Consider the following 13,736-nt stretch of genomic DNA (forward strand, 5'->3'; position numbering starts at 1 on the left):
TACTATAAACAGCACTATTAAGAAATTTAAAGGTTTTGATTAAATGAAGAAAAATTCAGCTACACTCATCACACAAATCTTAATTAAGGTCGCTTCCTCTGACATACAAAAAGAAAACAAAATCACAACCCCTGGACAAGTTGCTGCTATTGTTAGCAACTAGTAAGTCAACAGTTACATCACCAAGGTCAACTACAAAATAACCTTTTTTGTGTGTGTAACCTATCGTCTCTGGCTTCACCTTCTCATCATTAGTCCAGTATTATAATAACTGTATAAGTAATGGACATATACATATGGAAGCATATAAATGTGCGGTACAGCACACCATTTCAGAACATTAATTGTTGCAAACAACAACATTTCTGTTCTTTTTTTTCTTTTCCAATCAATTTTGGTATTTTTTATTATAGATTATCAACACACTCTTATTTTTTTTAATTTAAGTGCATGGTATCAATTTTCAGAATATTTCAATCATTTCATAAGTAATATAATTTCACAGCAGTATATATGCTCCATTTTTATTACAATATTCTCCTTGATAAGAAAGGCTTAAAAAAGTCAATTTATGTTTTCTAATTTTCCATCTTCTTATTTTACATATTTGAAACATTCAGAGGGGAGTACCATGCAAATTTTACATAAAAGAGAAATTATGGCAAGAAAAGGGATACTGTAAAATAACATCACCATATCTAAACATGTGAATATTCATTACTCCAAAATTAGAAAGTACTATTCAGAAAAAAAAACAAACTATAAATCCTATGAATGTGACACAGAGACTTCCAACATAAGTGGGAACATATGTTGGATTCCAGATCTATCATTGTCCCTAGATTCCCTATACAATACAGTAAGCCATGAAGAGTACACAATGTACCACCAGAGGTAGATGAAATGTCAGGGCATTTCCTGAATGGGACAAAATGGATAGTCTTTAACCCACGTAAAAGAAAGTTTCATGTCACATTAAGGATTTCTTTCACTCAGGATTGAAAAACCTGTGGTAGCAATCCCTAATTCTCAGAGTTGCATCAAAGCACCCAGTATGGACCACGAGGACTGCAGACTGCAAACTAATTCTGTGTGGCCAGTTACAAACTCTTGCTGGGTCTTTTGTTAAGAGCATTTTCGTAATGACTTTAAGAGCTGAAGCTTCCCTGAGAATAAAACAAGTGAAGAAATAACGTACAGCTGTATTATCCTATGCAGATGAACATGTCTTACTCAGCCTAGATCACAGAAAATGTGAAGATATGCTCTGAAACACTGACTTTGCAATATTCTGCCTCAAAAGGATAGCCTTTATTGTATCATTGACCAAAATCACATGAGAGAAGAGAGGATATTAGAAGCAATCTCTTTATATTATTTCTATATGCCTACAATTTCCTTATATTTATCATTATAAATTAACATGCTGTAAGATTATGACAGAAAGATCATGTTCAACCGGTGGCAAATCCTATCAAAGAAAATACCTGATATTTAAGATACAGTGATAATCAGCTCTGCTCAAGCCTATGAAATTCAACATATTTTGTTCTGCACTGATCTACATTAATATAATGTGATACTGAGTTTTTCCTAGTCAAATACCTGATAAATTAATCAGTTACAACAAGCAATTGACTATAAAGCAAGCCTCTGAACACGTTTCCATTGCATTTGTCACTGCAATAAATGAATAAATCTTTCAAATCACTACTTCTGGTGCATTCCCAAAAACCCTCACCATGAAACCTGAATTACAGTATTCTGAGACATAGAAGGTTGCTTCTTGACAAACAACAAGCATGTTAATTGTCTTGCTTTATCTTTTATCCTTGGTAATTGCTTTTGTTCCATATGGTGACAAGTTAAGTGCCTTCTATTTGCATGCAAAAAAGCAGCGTGATTTTCTGATATCACAACTGCCCACATTTTGTGTCAAGCAAGAAGCTGGATTACCAAATCAAGTATAGTTGTGTGGGCAACATCATGACAACTTTTGCTAAAATTTTCCTTTGTCACTATCAGAGATAAAAATAGTGGGAAAGACACTATCAAAGAAACGTTTCTTAGCTTTTTACAGGACTGTTGAGATTCTGAGTTCTCTGTACTATGCTTAGAGTAACAGGTGCTGACCATTCAGGAAATCAGGTCCATGCAAGACCAATTCAGTCTCCTGCCTGTGGAGCTGGTACATGCAAAGGGAAGAGCAAAAAGAGCAGGAACGTTAAGCCAGTTGATAATAAAACAACAGTGCCCTCTACTCCTCCAGCTTCACCCTATGCTTATGCTACTTTAAGCTTGTCTTGCTGCAAAGACCAATTTGTCGGTTTCTTCCTTTCTTCGATGTTACAAAAAATGGAGCTAATACAGTGAAAACAAGAAAATTGGGGAAAAAATTCTGGTGTATACAATAAGCAGTGAAAAGCCATATTATGCTTGATACAGTGTTTTATACAAAGGAAGGAAACTGCCACTTTTGGACCTTTTTATCAGTAAGAAAAAAGCATGCTACAAGTCTTAAACACCATTTTCTGAACAGTTAAAACTATGGTCAGCACCAATTCAGCTACTTCCTAGGGCAAATTTCACCCAAACCATTTACTACCGGTCTGGAATACAGACAAGTTGTCCGAAAGGTTAATTTATTTTTTCCTAATTCAACCCACTTTCTAAAACCCACACAAATTTCCACAAAAATATTGGGAAACAAGTCACTAAAGTATCAAACAGCTTTAATAATTTTTTCTCATCATGCCCAGAACTTAGGTAGAAAGAACATTCATGAATATGCCAATGGCTGGTCGTTAAGGTAGAATTAAACTAATAAACTTGGAAAACTGTTCCTACCAGGTTTTCTTTAAAATAAAACCAAAAATATTATCACAGACAACTTTTTTTATTTTATTTTGAATTCAAAGCTTAGATATAAACATTTGAGATACAAACTTGGGAGAGTAGCAACCAAAATAGTGTGAGGTTGAGCTAAAGTAGGAAGTAGTAAATTAGAATTACTTGTCTTGATAAGCAAAAAGGGATTAAACATAGTGAATTATTGGAGAATATATTTAATCTTTACCCTCTATGTAATATTTCAATCTAAGGAGTAAAATTAATATGCTAAGGTTATGTACTTTGGCAATTATATCATATTTAAATAACACAAATTTCATACTCACCCTGTACCTCAGTTTACAAATCACCACATTAGTAGTTATTATACAGATTTTCCCTTAAGTTAACCCTGAGCACATTTTTCACCTTGTAATGCAGCCACAGCCTCTAAACGCTATCTTCTATCAGCAGCTATCCTGTCTCCCACTCAAGTGCATAGCTCTGTCAGACAAACACACACATACTAAAGGAACTTCTTAGGTTTTGGAAATAATGCATAGATCAGACTCTTGCTCTAGTATTTTGAGACTCTCAAAGAAAATTCCTTGACTGAAAAGGCAAGCAGAACACACTCAAAGCACAGCAAAAGAGTATAATTTAAAAAAAAAAAATCTATTATTATTCAGCCTTTATCTTATAAAGTTACATTATTCAATTACAACTCCCAGAAAAGGAGAAATTACCTAAAATGAGATTTCTGACAGTGTTATCAGAATTCTGGAAAATAATCATAGGCTTCTCCTAAACAAAGGGTGGAACTGGATCTGCCATATTCTGAACTTAGTGTTAATGGTTTTCATCTTTTGCACTTTAAGGCTAAAAAATATTTTATGGAGTATCAGTGTAGGAAACTCTTCAGGGAGAGTAGGCTAAGAGATTCTTATGAATCAATGTTTCCTTATGCATATTTATTTTGCCTCACAATGCTCTGGAAAATGGCAGGTTTTTTTTTTTTTTTAAATCAAAGCTTCACTTCTTCCCTTACATAAAAGGCCAAAGCAAGAACAGATTGTGAAGCCATTATATTCATGGAGAGAAAAAGAGAGGTTAATTCAAAATTCTATGGTCTGTTGAACCCAATATCCACATGTTCCCCAAAGCAACAACAAACGCACCACGGAAACTCAATCAAGGCATCAAACCCACTCCAGCAAATGTGTTGTGCCAACCCATTATTAATGTTGCCTCTCAGGGAAATTCCGTATCAGCATGAACTTGCTGAAAATATTTTTTCACGAATTCACATTATACTATTTCCTTGACATTAAATGCCAAAGATGGCAAATTAGGAGAGGCCTGAGAGATGGAAGGAATTCAAGGATGCGTTCTGTTCACAGAACCAAACTGACGAACAAATTGCACAAGTACATTCAGAAAGGGTTTCATACACTGACAGTAGCTTTTACTGAATTTGACAGGTTATAGATAAGGAAGTTGTCCTTGTGAAGGGAGCTTCTATGGACTCATTCTCCTGTATTCCTCCCCATGCCAATCACAGGAACAGGAGTGAAGTATCAGTGAACAAACATACAATCACACCTTTCAGCACAAGCGTATGGAGCGTAATTGTGTTCCCTTGCATCTTTTCCTACTGCCAAATAAAAACACCATTGTCCTTGCTGAAGAATCCCCTTTCATGTCCTAAGAATCTCTGACAACTTAGTTGTGAGAGTCACACCGCATGCCTAAGTGGAAGGGAGTGGATATCATGTCTTCAAATATATGCCTTCACCCTCATTTTGGCAATACAATTTGAATGTAGTAAGCATTGCCGAACACATTGAGAAAGTTCATTCAGCAGGTGCTTACACACAAAAAAAAAATAAACATGCCATGCTACAATTTGTAAGCAAGCTACATGCATGTCATTTAAAATGCATGCTAACTACACCTCAGCCTCACAGTTTCAGAGCACCAATCTTATCTGAGGTGACAATGCAAACATCCACTTCCATAGATGAACAGCTGCAGTAGGTGGAAGGGGGAGGAAAAAGGAAATACTTTCCATAATGTGACCTAATTAAAACTGTAGATTAGAAAGGAAATTGATGGCATAAAGGTTCAAATATTAAACATAATTTTTTTAAAGACTCAAAATCATGTTGGGATGTGACTATTCATTAGTAGGCTTTGTGAGATGTGAGAATATTAGAAGAAATTTCACAAGAATTTTCTGTAATGCCAGTGACTGAATAATTTTGAAATTCCATCATTTATTTTCAGAAAAAATGTAATTTGATAAAACAACAGCAACGATAAAACACATCACATATGAAGCTGCTTTAAGTCATTATGGGTATCACTGATAAATCGGTCACAGCTAAATCTGTCACACACAAACATTATTTAGTAATCAAACTCAAGTTTTATATAGGTTGTTACTTTTTTTTTATTAAAATAGAACATGGAATAGCATTTTCACTGATGTGAAAGGAAAAAGTGACTTTGCTGAAGTATTAAATAGACCGTGGAAGTATGAAAAACATAGTAAGGATAATTCATTCAGTAGGAGAACAAACAGAATTCTGTATTCATTTCTTTAAATGTCTGCACTGAAAAATCAGCTCTTGGCATGTGTCATGCAGCTGGGACAAATCGAGTCTGTAATTTCATTCGGTGCTCCAGTTGGATTTGATTCCCTAACACCTCCTGCAATAAGGACAAACTGTTGTTTTTGCAGAAGTCTGGGCAACTAACCCTACAGAAAAACTCTAAAAACACACTGGTTGGGAATGGAAGAAACTGTGAAATGCACAAGCCAACAGTTTTATTTGATAATAAATTCTCTCTTTTGGCATAATTGCCATATGGCATATTATTTTCTTTTTTTTAATGTTTAGCAGTTTTTCATTAGAAAATAGTGTTTTCTTCTATTTCAAAAAATCCCTTTATTGCGGCAAACATCTTTTCTTACTTTCCTTTAAACCCCAAGAGCCTGTCAAAGGTAAGCACATATTCACAATATCCTACTAGGCTGACACATATTTTGTTCCAAATGCTGAAGAAGAAAGCAATGTTCAGACGAAGATGGACCAGAATCAGAACTGTAAATTAAATCAAACACATTAAAAAATGGGATTTATAACACATTTGCTTCTTAAATCTACAGCACATTTATTCTAAATACCTCTTCCTAATGAGTAATTTTCTGGATGTCACCACAATTTACTAGGGTCAGCATCCACATGTACTACAAGCAACATATTTAAATCAGTTTATTTGGTCAGGAAAGAGCAATATAACCTGGTATATATCAAGAAATTATTACTTTGTCTGTGCCCAGGGACAAAAACATTGCTACTGTAATAGAGAAGTAAAATACTCTTTTGATCACATAAATGAGATTCTTAAAAAGATGCTGAATAAATATAGATCTAGAGTCACTATTCCAAGGAAGATAGTAGGATTCTAGCTGCTAAATATAAGTGTTTGGACTCAGACTGGGAGAAGCACGGACAAAGATCCAGGCTAATCTGCATGCATCAGGCAACCTGAGAAAAATCCTGTCCTCTGGTTCTTACTCCCTTCTTTGCACCCAAGGCACTCAACACCCTTTATCAAATTATTTCCATGTGGTCCAAGAAGGGGACACAGAGACAGGATAATGAGACAGCTTTCAGTTTCTGACTCTCCCACTCTACAGACCAAAACCAGAAAAAGTATCTCAGGCTTAATATTTTTCATCTTGTTACTAGTTTCCTCATCATGTATTATTACTCTATCACTTATGTAGGGTCTTAGGTTTTCCCCATACTGGAAAAAAAGGATAATTAAAAGTCTTTTAATTAGAAAGCTATCCTGTTAATGCTAGGAAGGACAAAATCTTACAGACTGATGAACTGAAGAAAAAGTATCATGTGACTCTATAGGCTTGCAGTTCCCCATTCATTACCATATGCAGCATATTAGCAGAAAGGAGGCTATTTCTTTAAAAGAAAGCATGAAAATACATAAAATAGTAACTATCCTAATTTCTCAATTCAGTGGGAGTTTTGGTATGTGCTAAACTTGCAGTAAAAATGAGTTATGAAGATAACTGTCATAAAGGCCATTTTTAAAACATGAATAATTCAAATAAGTTCCTAATTTTTTCCTCAAAAAATAATAAATTTTCTAGCTTGTACAATTAATGCAGCTGAAATAGTGAGACTTTTAAAGCAGCCACTTATTCTATACAATAACATTTCATCAGAATTTTTATTGTGTTTATTTTCATAGATCTCAATAGACAATACATCCTGGGTAAGGAAAAAATGTAACTCATTTTACCAACCGTGCACAGTCAAAAGAGAGATGGAATTTGCACTTCGCATGTTGTGAACGAAAATTGAGAATATATGTAATAAGCATCTCTAAACCTTAATGAGTTATTGAGCTGTGTATCTCCTAGTGTGTCAATGATTCTTTTTAATTTATTTTCTAGTTTCAGCACAACTTTTCTGTAAGAATGGAAAGCCTGAATGAAATTAGAGTGAAACTATACAATGAAGTAAAATTAATAAAAAGCAAATACTATTGAAATTAAAACCGTATTTGCCCCAGGGTGAATGCATGGTGAGAATAAAGCCAGGAGTGGCTATGACACTGAAGCTCCAGCTAAAATCATCCCCAGGACTTCACAGCTACTCTCTACAGAGGCACGTAAGCATACAGAGTCAGGAATGATAGCTGCTGCATAAAATACTGAACATTTTTAAACATCAAAGGCAAATAATTTTATTTCCCCTCAAGATTAAATGAAGGAACTGAAACAAAATAGGTATCTTGTCCTCACAGTTCTTCCAGCAAAAACAGTTTTAGCAAAACCATCCTAGCTCAGAATTGGATGGAAAACATCTAAATAACAAATAGAATCCAGAAACAAGTATGTGTATATGGCATAGAAATACAAATACCATCACACAGTTGGAAAAAAAAATCTAGAAGATAGTGAACAGAAGCTGTGGACCCAGAATTCTGTTCAAATGAAGGGCAGGGTTTGGGAAACCACAGTTAGTTTCCCTCTTCCACAACAGGCTTACCATGTAACTTCTGCTAAATGGCTCAGGGCAAGCAACTTCTTTTGTGGGCTTTTCAGTCCCAGAGCTGCAAGTCAACTCTACCAATAGAAAAATAATTCTTACTATGTTTACAAGTTCATGTCTTCCAGATCCACAGTGACAGCAATATCATAAAACAGTTGTGTTTAATCATCTTTACCACTGAAAAGCTTTTCTGAACATCTAACCTAAAAAACCCTTCCTTCTATTTAAAAATCAGTATTTTTTGCTTATCTAAGTTGGCTTACTCATACTCTCAAGTGACCCTAGTATAGAGACATATCACAGCTGAGCTACATCAACAGATCATATCTAATTACACGTCAATTAACATTGGCTAAGGGTACTCACAAAGTCTGTTGTTGAAGCTCAGAGGTTGCACAGTCACCATGAAGCTTCTCTAACTCAGTCATACACCTGATGCGGGCATGAAATCAATTTCCTTGCCTTCTCAGGACTGAGTACCTCCTTCTCTAGTCCGTTCAAATCCATGAAAAAGGCTTGCTAGATCGGTTTCCGTAGTAAGCACTCTTGGATCATGTTTAAAAATCTGGCACCACACACAGAATTTGAAGCAGTGGTTGCTGTTTTATGTAACAGGCTAGGGCACATATTCTGAACTGGGCTGAAGCCATTTTTCTTGATGAGAATGAAAACTACATTTCCCACTCCCACAGGGACATCTTCATGCACAAGTTACGTGACCTACAGAGTGAAGATAAAACTAAGAAAAACTTAATAGTAGCATTTCACCACTAAACCATTGCTGCATTCAGGGACAAGTGAGAGGTGATTGGAAAAGTAGGCTAATGATCCAGATTTATCAACTCAAGAGATGACAGCCATTGGTCAAAGAACACTCACATACAGTCAGGTAGAGTAACTAGACCAAAAATAATAAAAAAAAAAAAAATTCACTCACTTCCAAAGTGATTAGGATGAATTTTAGGATGAATTATTGCAAAGTGCACATCACCTCAACATTGCTCGTGCATGGTACAGTCCTGCAGTCCCGTAGCTACAGCACTACCCTGCAAACCTCAGTAGAGCCCTGCCGGCAAAGTACCAGGGAAGACTCTCTAATGATACCAAGTCTTCTAGACTTGAAAATGATGTCCCCACAAAAATGACTTAAACACACTTTGCACACAGAGAGACGCAAAGAGAAAAAAGTACTGGATACAGACACAGATGCTTTCTAACATCTTTCTTCTATTCATACTGAAATAAGGTAAAGCTCCTGGTGAAATTGCACAGTTCTGAAGAAATAGGGGAAAAAAATCTGGCTAGTAAGTGAAAATGCAAATTTATGTTCCCACTCAGAGATTAATATAAAAATCTAGTCCCTCCCTTCATTTTTCCTCTACTTATTATTCACTAGATATTTGACTGTGCTAGCTAAATGTGATCCTTTCCACTCATTTACACATACATCAGAAGTATCTGGCAAATTCAGCTTCCTGAAGTATGATAAGTTGCTTTTACGAGCAACTAAGCTTAGCCATGAAGAGAAGCTACCTGTCTTCACAAGCTTCCAGAGAGATCCTACCTACCTACACACCCTAAATCTCTTCAGTACCTGCATAAAAATACATGCATCTAGGTCAGGAGAAATAGTTCAGTAGGCATCAGATATTAAAGCAAAAATTAGATGGCAACATTAGAAAATTGCTCCTGAGCACTTCCAGAAAGATAACCAACACAACTTTCCACAGCCATTTATTGCAATGATACACAGACTTCAGCAGTTAGACAAAGGCCCGCAGCGTGATATCTCAAGTCATGTCAGCTTTCTGTCTTTTTGCTCATGGCTGTCCCATTTCCACTGGGAAATACTTTTTCTTTTCTTATTTCTCTGCCACATTTCCAGACAGGTGAATGAATAATGAAGTTCGTATCACACAGAGCTTCAGTGTGTTTTAGAAAGAATGTTACTGTAGAAAGAATTCTTTCATTATATTACACATATTATACTGTATACATGAAATATACATGTATGCATATGGACACATTTCTTGCACTGATGCAAGGTTATATAAAAATAAACAAAAAACAATCAAAAGAAACTACTTGCAAGGAAAACATGCTAACGCTATTTTCCAAAATGCTTGAAGAGGTACCAGAGTAGTAAGAAACACACCTAACTACTCATGGAAATTAAATCATCATAAAAAAATAAATCTGTTTGTCTTTAAAAAAAATCACAATTCCAAGCTATCTGATGGACTAGTGTCCATATGTACCTGTAACATTTTCATAGCTCAGTTTGCCTTTTCTGGTGTGGCTAATCTTTTGGTACCACTAAGTAACACATAATAAAGCACAACATCTGCTTGCAATGTGTATTAGAAGGTAGAATCTCCTGTCAAAGCACTAACATTTGGACAAATTTGAGCTTATTTGTTTCGCCAAAGTTCTCAAAGCTTCTGCAAACATTAGGATTCATAAACTTCAGATGATAAATATTAGAGAAAATATAGAGACAAAGGAAATGGAACTAAATTTATTTTTTGCCTTCTAGCTGCAAAATTGTGGTCATTCCAGCTCCCTGCCTCTGTCGACTGACACACCATCTCCCATTCTCAGGTGCCATATCTTTGTGTATTAGGTGTATGTGGCAAGGCTTTGATACCGGAGGGCTGCAGGGAAGCACCTGTGAGGAGCAGCTGGGGCTTCTCCCTGCCAGACAGATGGCTTAGCCAACCCATGGCAGGGCATCCTGAGCCCTGCAACCAAGGGGGTGGTATCTCAGGGAAAACAAATTTCAGAAAGAGCACAGGCAGTGAGAAGTGAAAAGGAAAACAGTGTGAGAAACAGCCTTGCAGACACTAAGGTGAGGAGGAGAAGGACAAGCTCCACACACCGAATCAAAGATTTCCCTGCAGCCTGTGGAGGACCCCATGACATAACAAGTTTATCCTGAAGGATTCTTTAGCCCATGGATTACCCACACTGCAGCAGAGGAAAACTGTTAGAGGAAGGAGCAGCAGAAGAGCTGTTATATACTGACCCTAGTCCCATTCCCCATCCTTCTCCATCTCTTGGTGAAGGGGAAATTAGTGAGGGGGAATTGATTGTTTTAATTTTTCTTTCTTTTTCACCATCCAACTCTATGCTAATTGGCAATAAATCAAACCCATTTTTTCCCAGTCAAGTCTGTTTTGCCTATGATGGTAACTGGTCACTGGTCTCCCTGTCCTTCCCTTGACCCATGAGCTTTTTCGTCTTATTTCGTGTCTGCCCTGCTGAGGAGGAGTAGTGAGAAAGCCGCTGGGTGGGCCTCTGGTCAAGATCAACCCACGACACTTCACTAAAGATTTTCACACACTTAAGGTCCTGCTTCTGAAGACACGGGGAGGAGTCTCCATTTCAACAGAGTTCAACAGTTGCACTCCCAGAGCAGACTTTAGCCCCATCAGGATCAATAAGTTAGGTGTTCTTCTGACTCCTTTTTCTGAGGGTGTGATCTGACAGAAACTCTCAAGCACCTGTTGCAGATGGAGGTCTATACAGAGTGCCAGTGTAAGCACCACTTCTAAAATAAAACCTGGCTGCAGGAAGAACCATTAGTCCCAATTACCTAGTAGTTCAAGGACTGATGTAACAGGAGAAAATACAGTTCAATTCTTTTTCAAGAGCATTCCAACCCCTATTGCCAAGCAAAGTGTCATAGCCATCAGACTATGAGCTATGATGGGGTATTTTTAATTTGTGCTACTGAAATCATGCATGATGATTCATAAGACTCTACCTCCTCTCTTCTATTAGCTTGATTAAATTGCTCTCTCCTCATGGCAGTAAATTTTGTGGGTTCCACCCCAGTCACAGCACTCTCCCTGTGCACTACATGGGTGGCTACGGATCTAGCCAAGGTTCAGCCTTGGACACATATGCAAGAGTTTGGCATGGTAATGCTCAGAATACAGCCGCTGCTTCCTTTTTCACATCTCAGCATGACTGCTTCCTCTACAACTTAAATTAGAAAAATAAGCACTGTTGAGAATTTAATGATGTCTTCGCCTTTTACTGACAACAGATTACACTTGTTAAAGAGTTTTTTGTTTGCTATTGTTTTTCATCTAGTTTCCGGCACAAGCTGTTTTTATACACATCTTTCCATTCAGCCAAGCAAGAACAGCTATAGTAGCAGCTTGAAAAAAATGCTTCTTATTCATTTTCGTCTACTGCCTGAGAACCAGATTTATGAAACAGATATTAACTATTTTATATTAAAGAATTCCCCCCCCCTTCACCACTAGCCCTGCATTTTCTGTTACCACTGGAAGGAGAGTAAGTCTGTTTATGTGAGCCAGGGCACTCCTGAAAACAAGATTATAAATCTCAAGTGGCTACAGCAGGGAAATATTTATTTTGTTTAAAATAAATGGAGAAACTCTTGGATTATAATTGGAGTCATATGTTATAAATCACTTTATTGAATAACACAGCCTTGGAACAATCACTGTCCTGGGACACAGCCTTCTACTACATAGTGAAAGTTTCACAAAACCACCTACAGTCGACGTTGCTAAGAATAAACATTAAAAACCAGAAATGCTTTTTCTTTCTTCTTGCTGGCACTTTTTAAATGTCTTTGGGCCTAACCCTTAGGAATTACAAAGCCAGACAAACTAAAAGCTATCTTGAAGGCTAAAACAATCAGAATTTCTTTTATGCCCTTTCCTGAAATGGTGCCTTCTCTTCTATCATTAACGTATTATCTTCCATTAGTGGAGCTTATGCTTTTCATGCTGTGAGAACCTAAACTCCAGACAGAAATGTTAAGATGCTACATCTGCAGGATAGGACTCTCCTGTGCTTGTTAACAGTACAAAGAAAAAAGCAAACACCAAATCTCATTATCATCAGAAGGGCAAGAGAGTTTCAGAAATTAAAAATAAAAATAGAGAAAAAAACCAACATGGAGAGTCCTCACTGTCAAAATAGGGGCAGTTAGATATCCCAAAGTTTTCACCACTCCAGACAAGTCAATCAAAGATAACACAATGCGAAAATATCTGAGTGACACTTCAAGTTGCATTCATAAGCAACCTGCCTCATTCAAAGTCAATGAAGAGACAGGACTTACAATCCCACACTGGAAAGTTATTGAAATGTGACTGACATCTGAAAGGAAAAGTGTCAACAGGATAGCATGGCCCTGTGCTGAAACACTGCAAGGTTAATCAAAGTTATGGCAGTTGGGAGCTAGAAAGGCCCTACCTTAGACCGAATTCTCATAGGCATAACAGTGATTGGGCCACTATCTCATTTTCATGTCCTCTTCCACTGACATTTGCACCCCAAGTTTGTATCATTTGTCCACTCTTCTTTTTGGTTTCATTTTAGAAAGGCACTGTTGATGTTGCCTGTGAGAAGGTTTTATACATCTGAGCAATGATAGGTTTCCCTTTTCCTCCTCTGGGACTCACTGTGCTGTTAACATATGAACTAAGATAGTAAATATACCACTGGGAGATTAAAATACAGCACTACAAATTGTAGAGTTATAGATCAAAAGAGAGTAAATAAAGTCTAAGAGTATCAACAGAATTCATCTGAGCTTCTATGGAGCAATAAAGGGAGCAGGTAAATGCTCAGACTGTTTTTTAAAATTCCTGTCTCCCTACATCTGAAGAGTTCCTAACAATTCATTATTTATCAGTATCCCATCAGTAAATATAAAATATGGACCCACCTCCTTCTCTCACCACCCCACCCACCACCATATTTTTTAGCTCTATAGAGACAATTTCCATTTTCCCATTAGTTTATGTAAATATGCCAGTAACTATCATCTTTAAT

General features: G+C 36.7%; 1 protein-coding gene across 5 annotated transcripts in view; it reads right to left on the reverse strand.

Moving 5' to 3' along the window:
- Positions 1 to 13,736, reverse strand: part of PCDH9 (protocadherin 9) — a 681,911-nt gene that overhangs the window by 571,550 nt on the left and 96,625 nt on the right. The window lies entirely within an intron of this gene.

The sequence above is a fragment of the Lepidothrix coronata genome, unplaced genomic scaffold, assembly GCF_001604755.1.
Source record: "Lepidothrix coronata isolate B3197 unplaced genomic scaffold, Lepidothrix_coronata-1.0 Scaffold50, whole genome shotgun sequence".
NCBI lineage: Eukaryota > Metazoa > Chordata > Aves > Passeriformes > Pipridae > Lepidothrix > Lepidothrix coronata.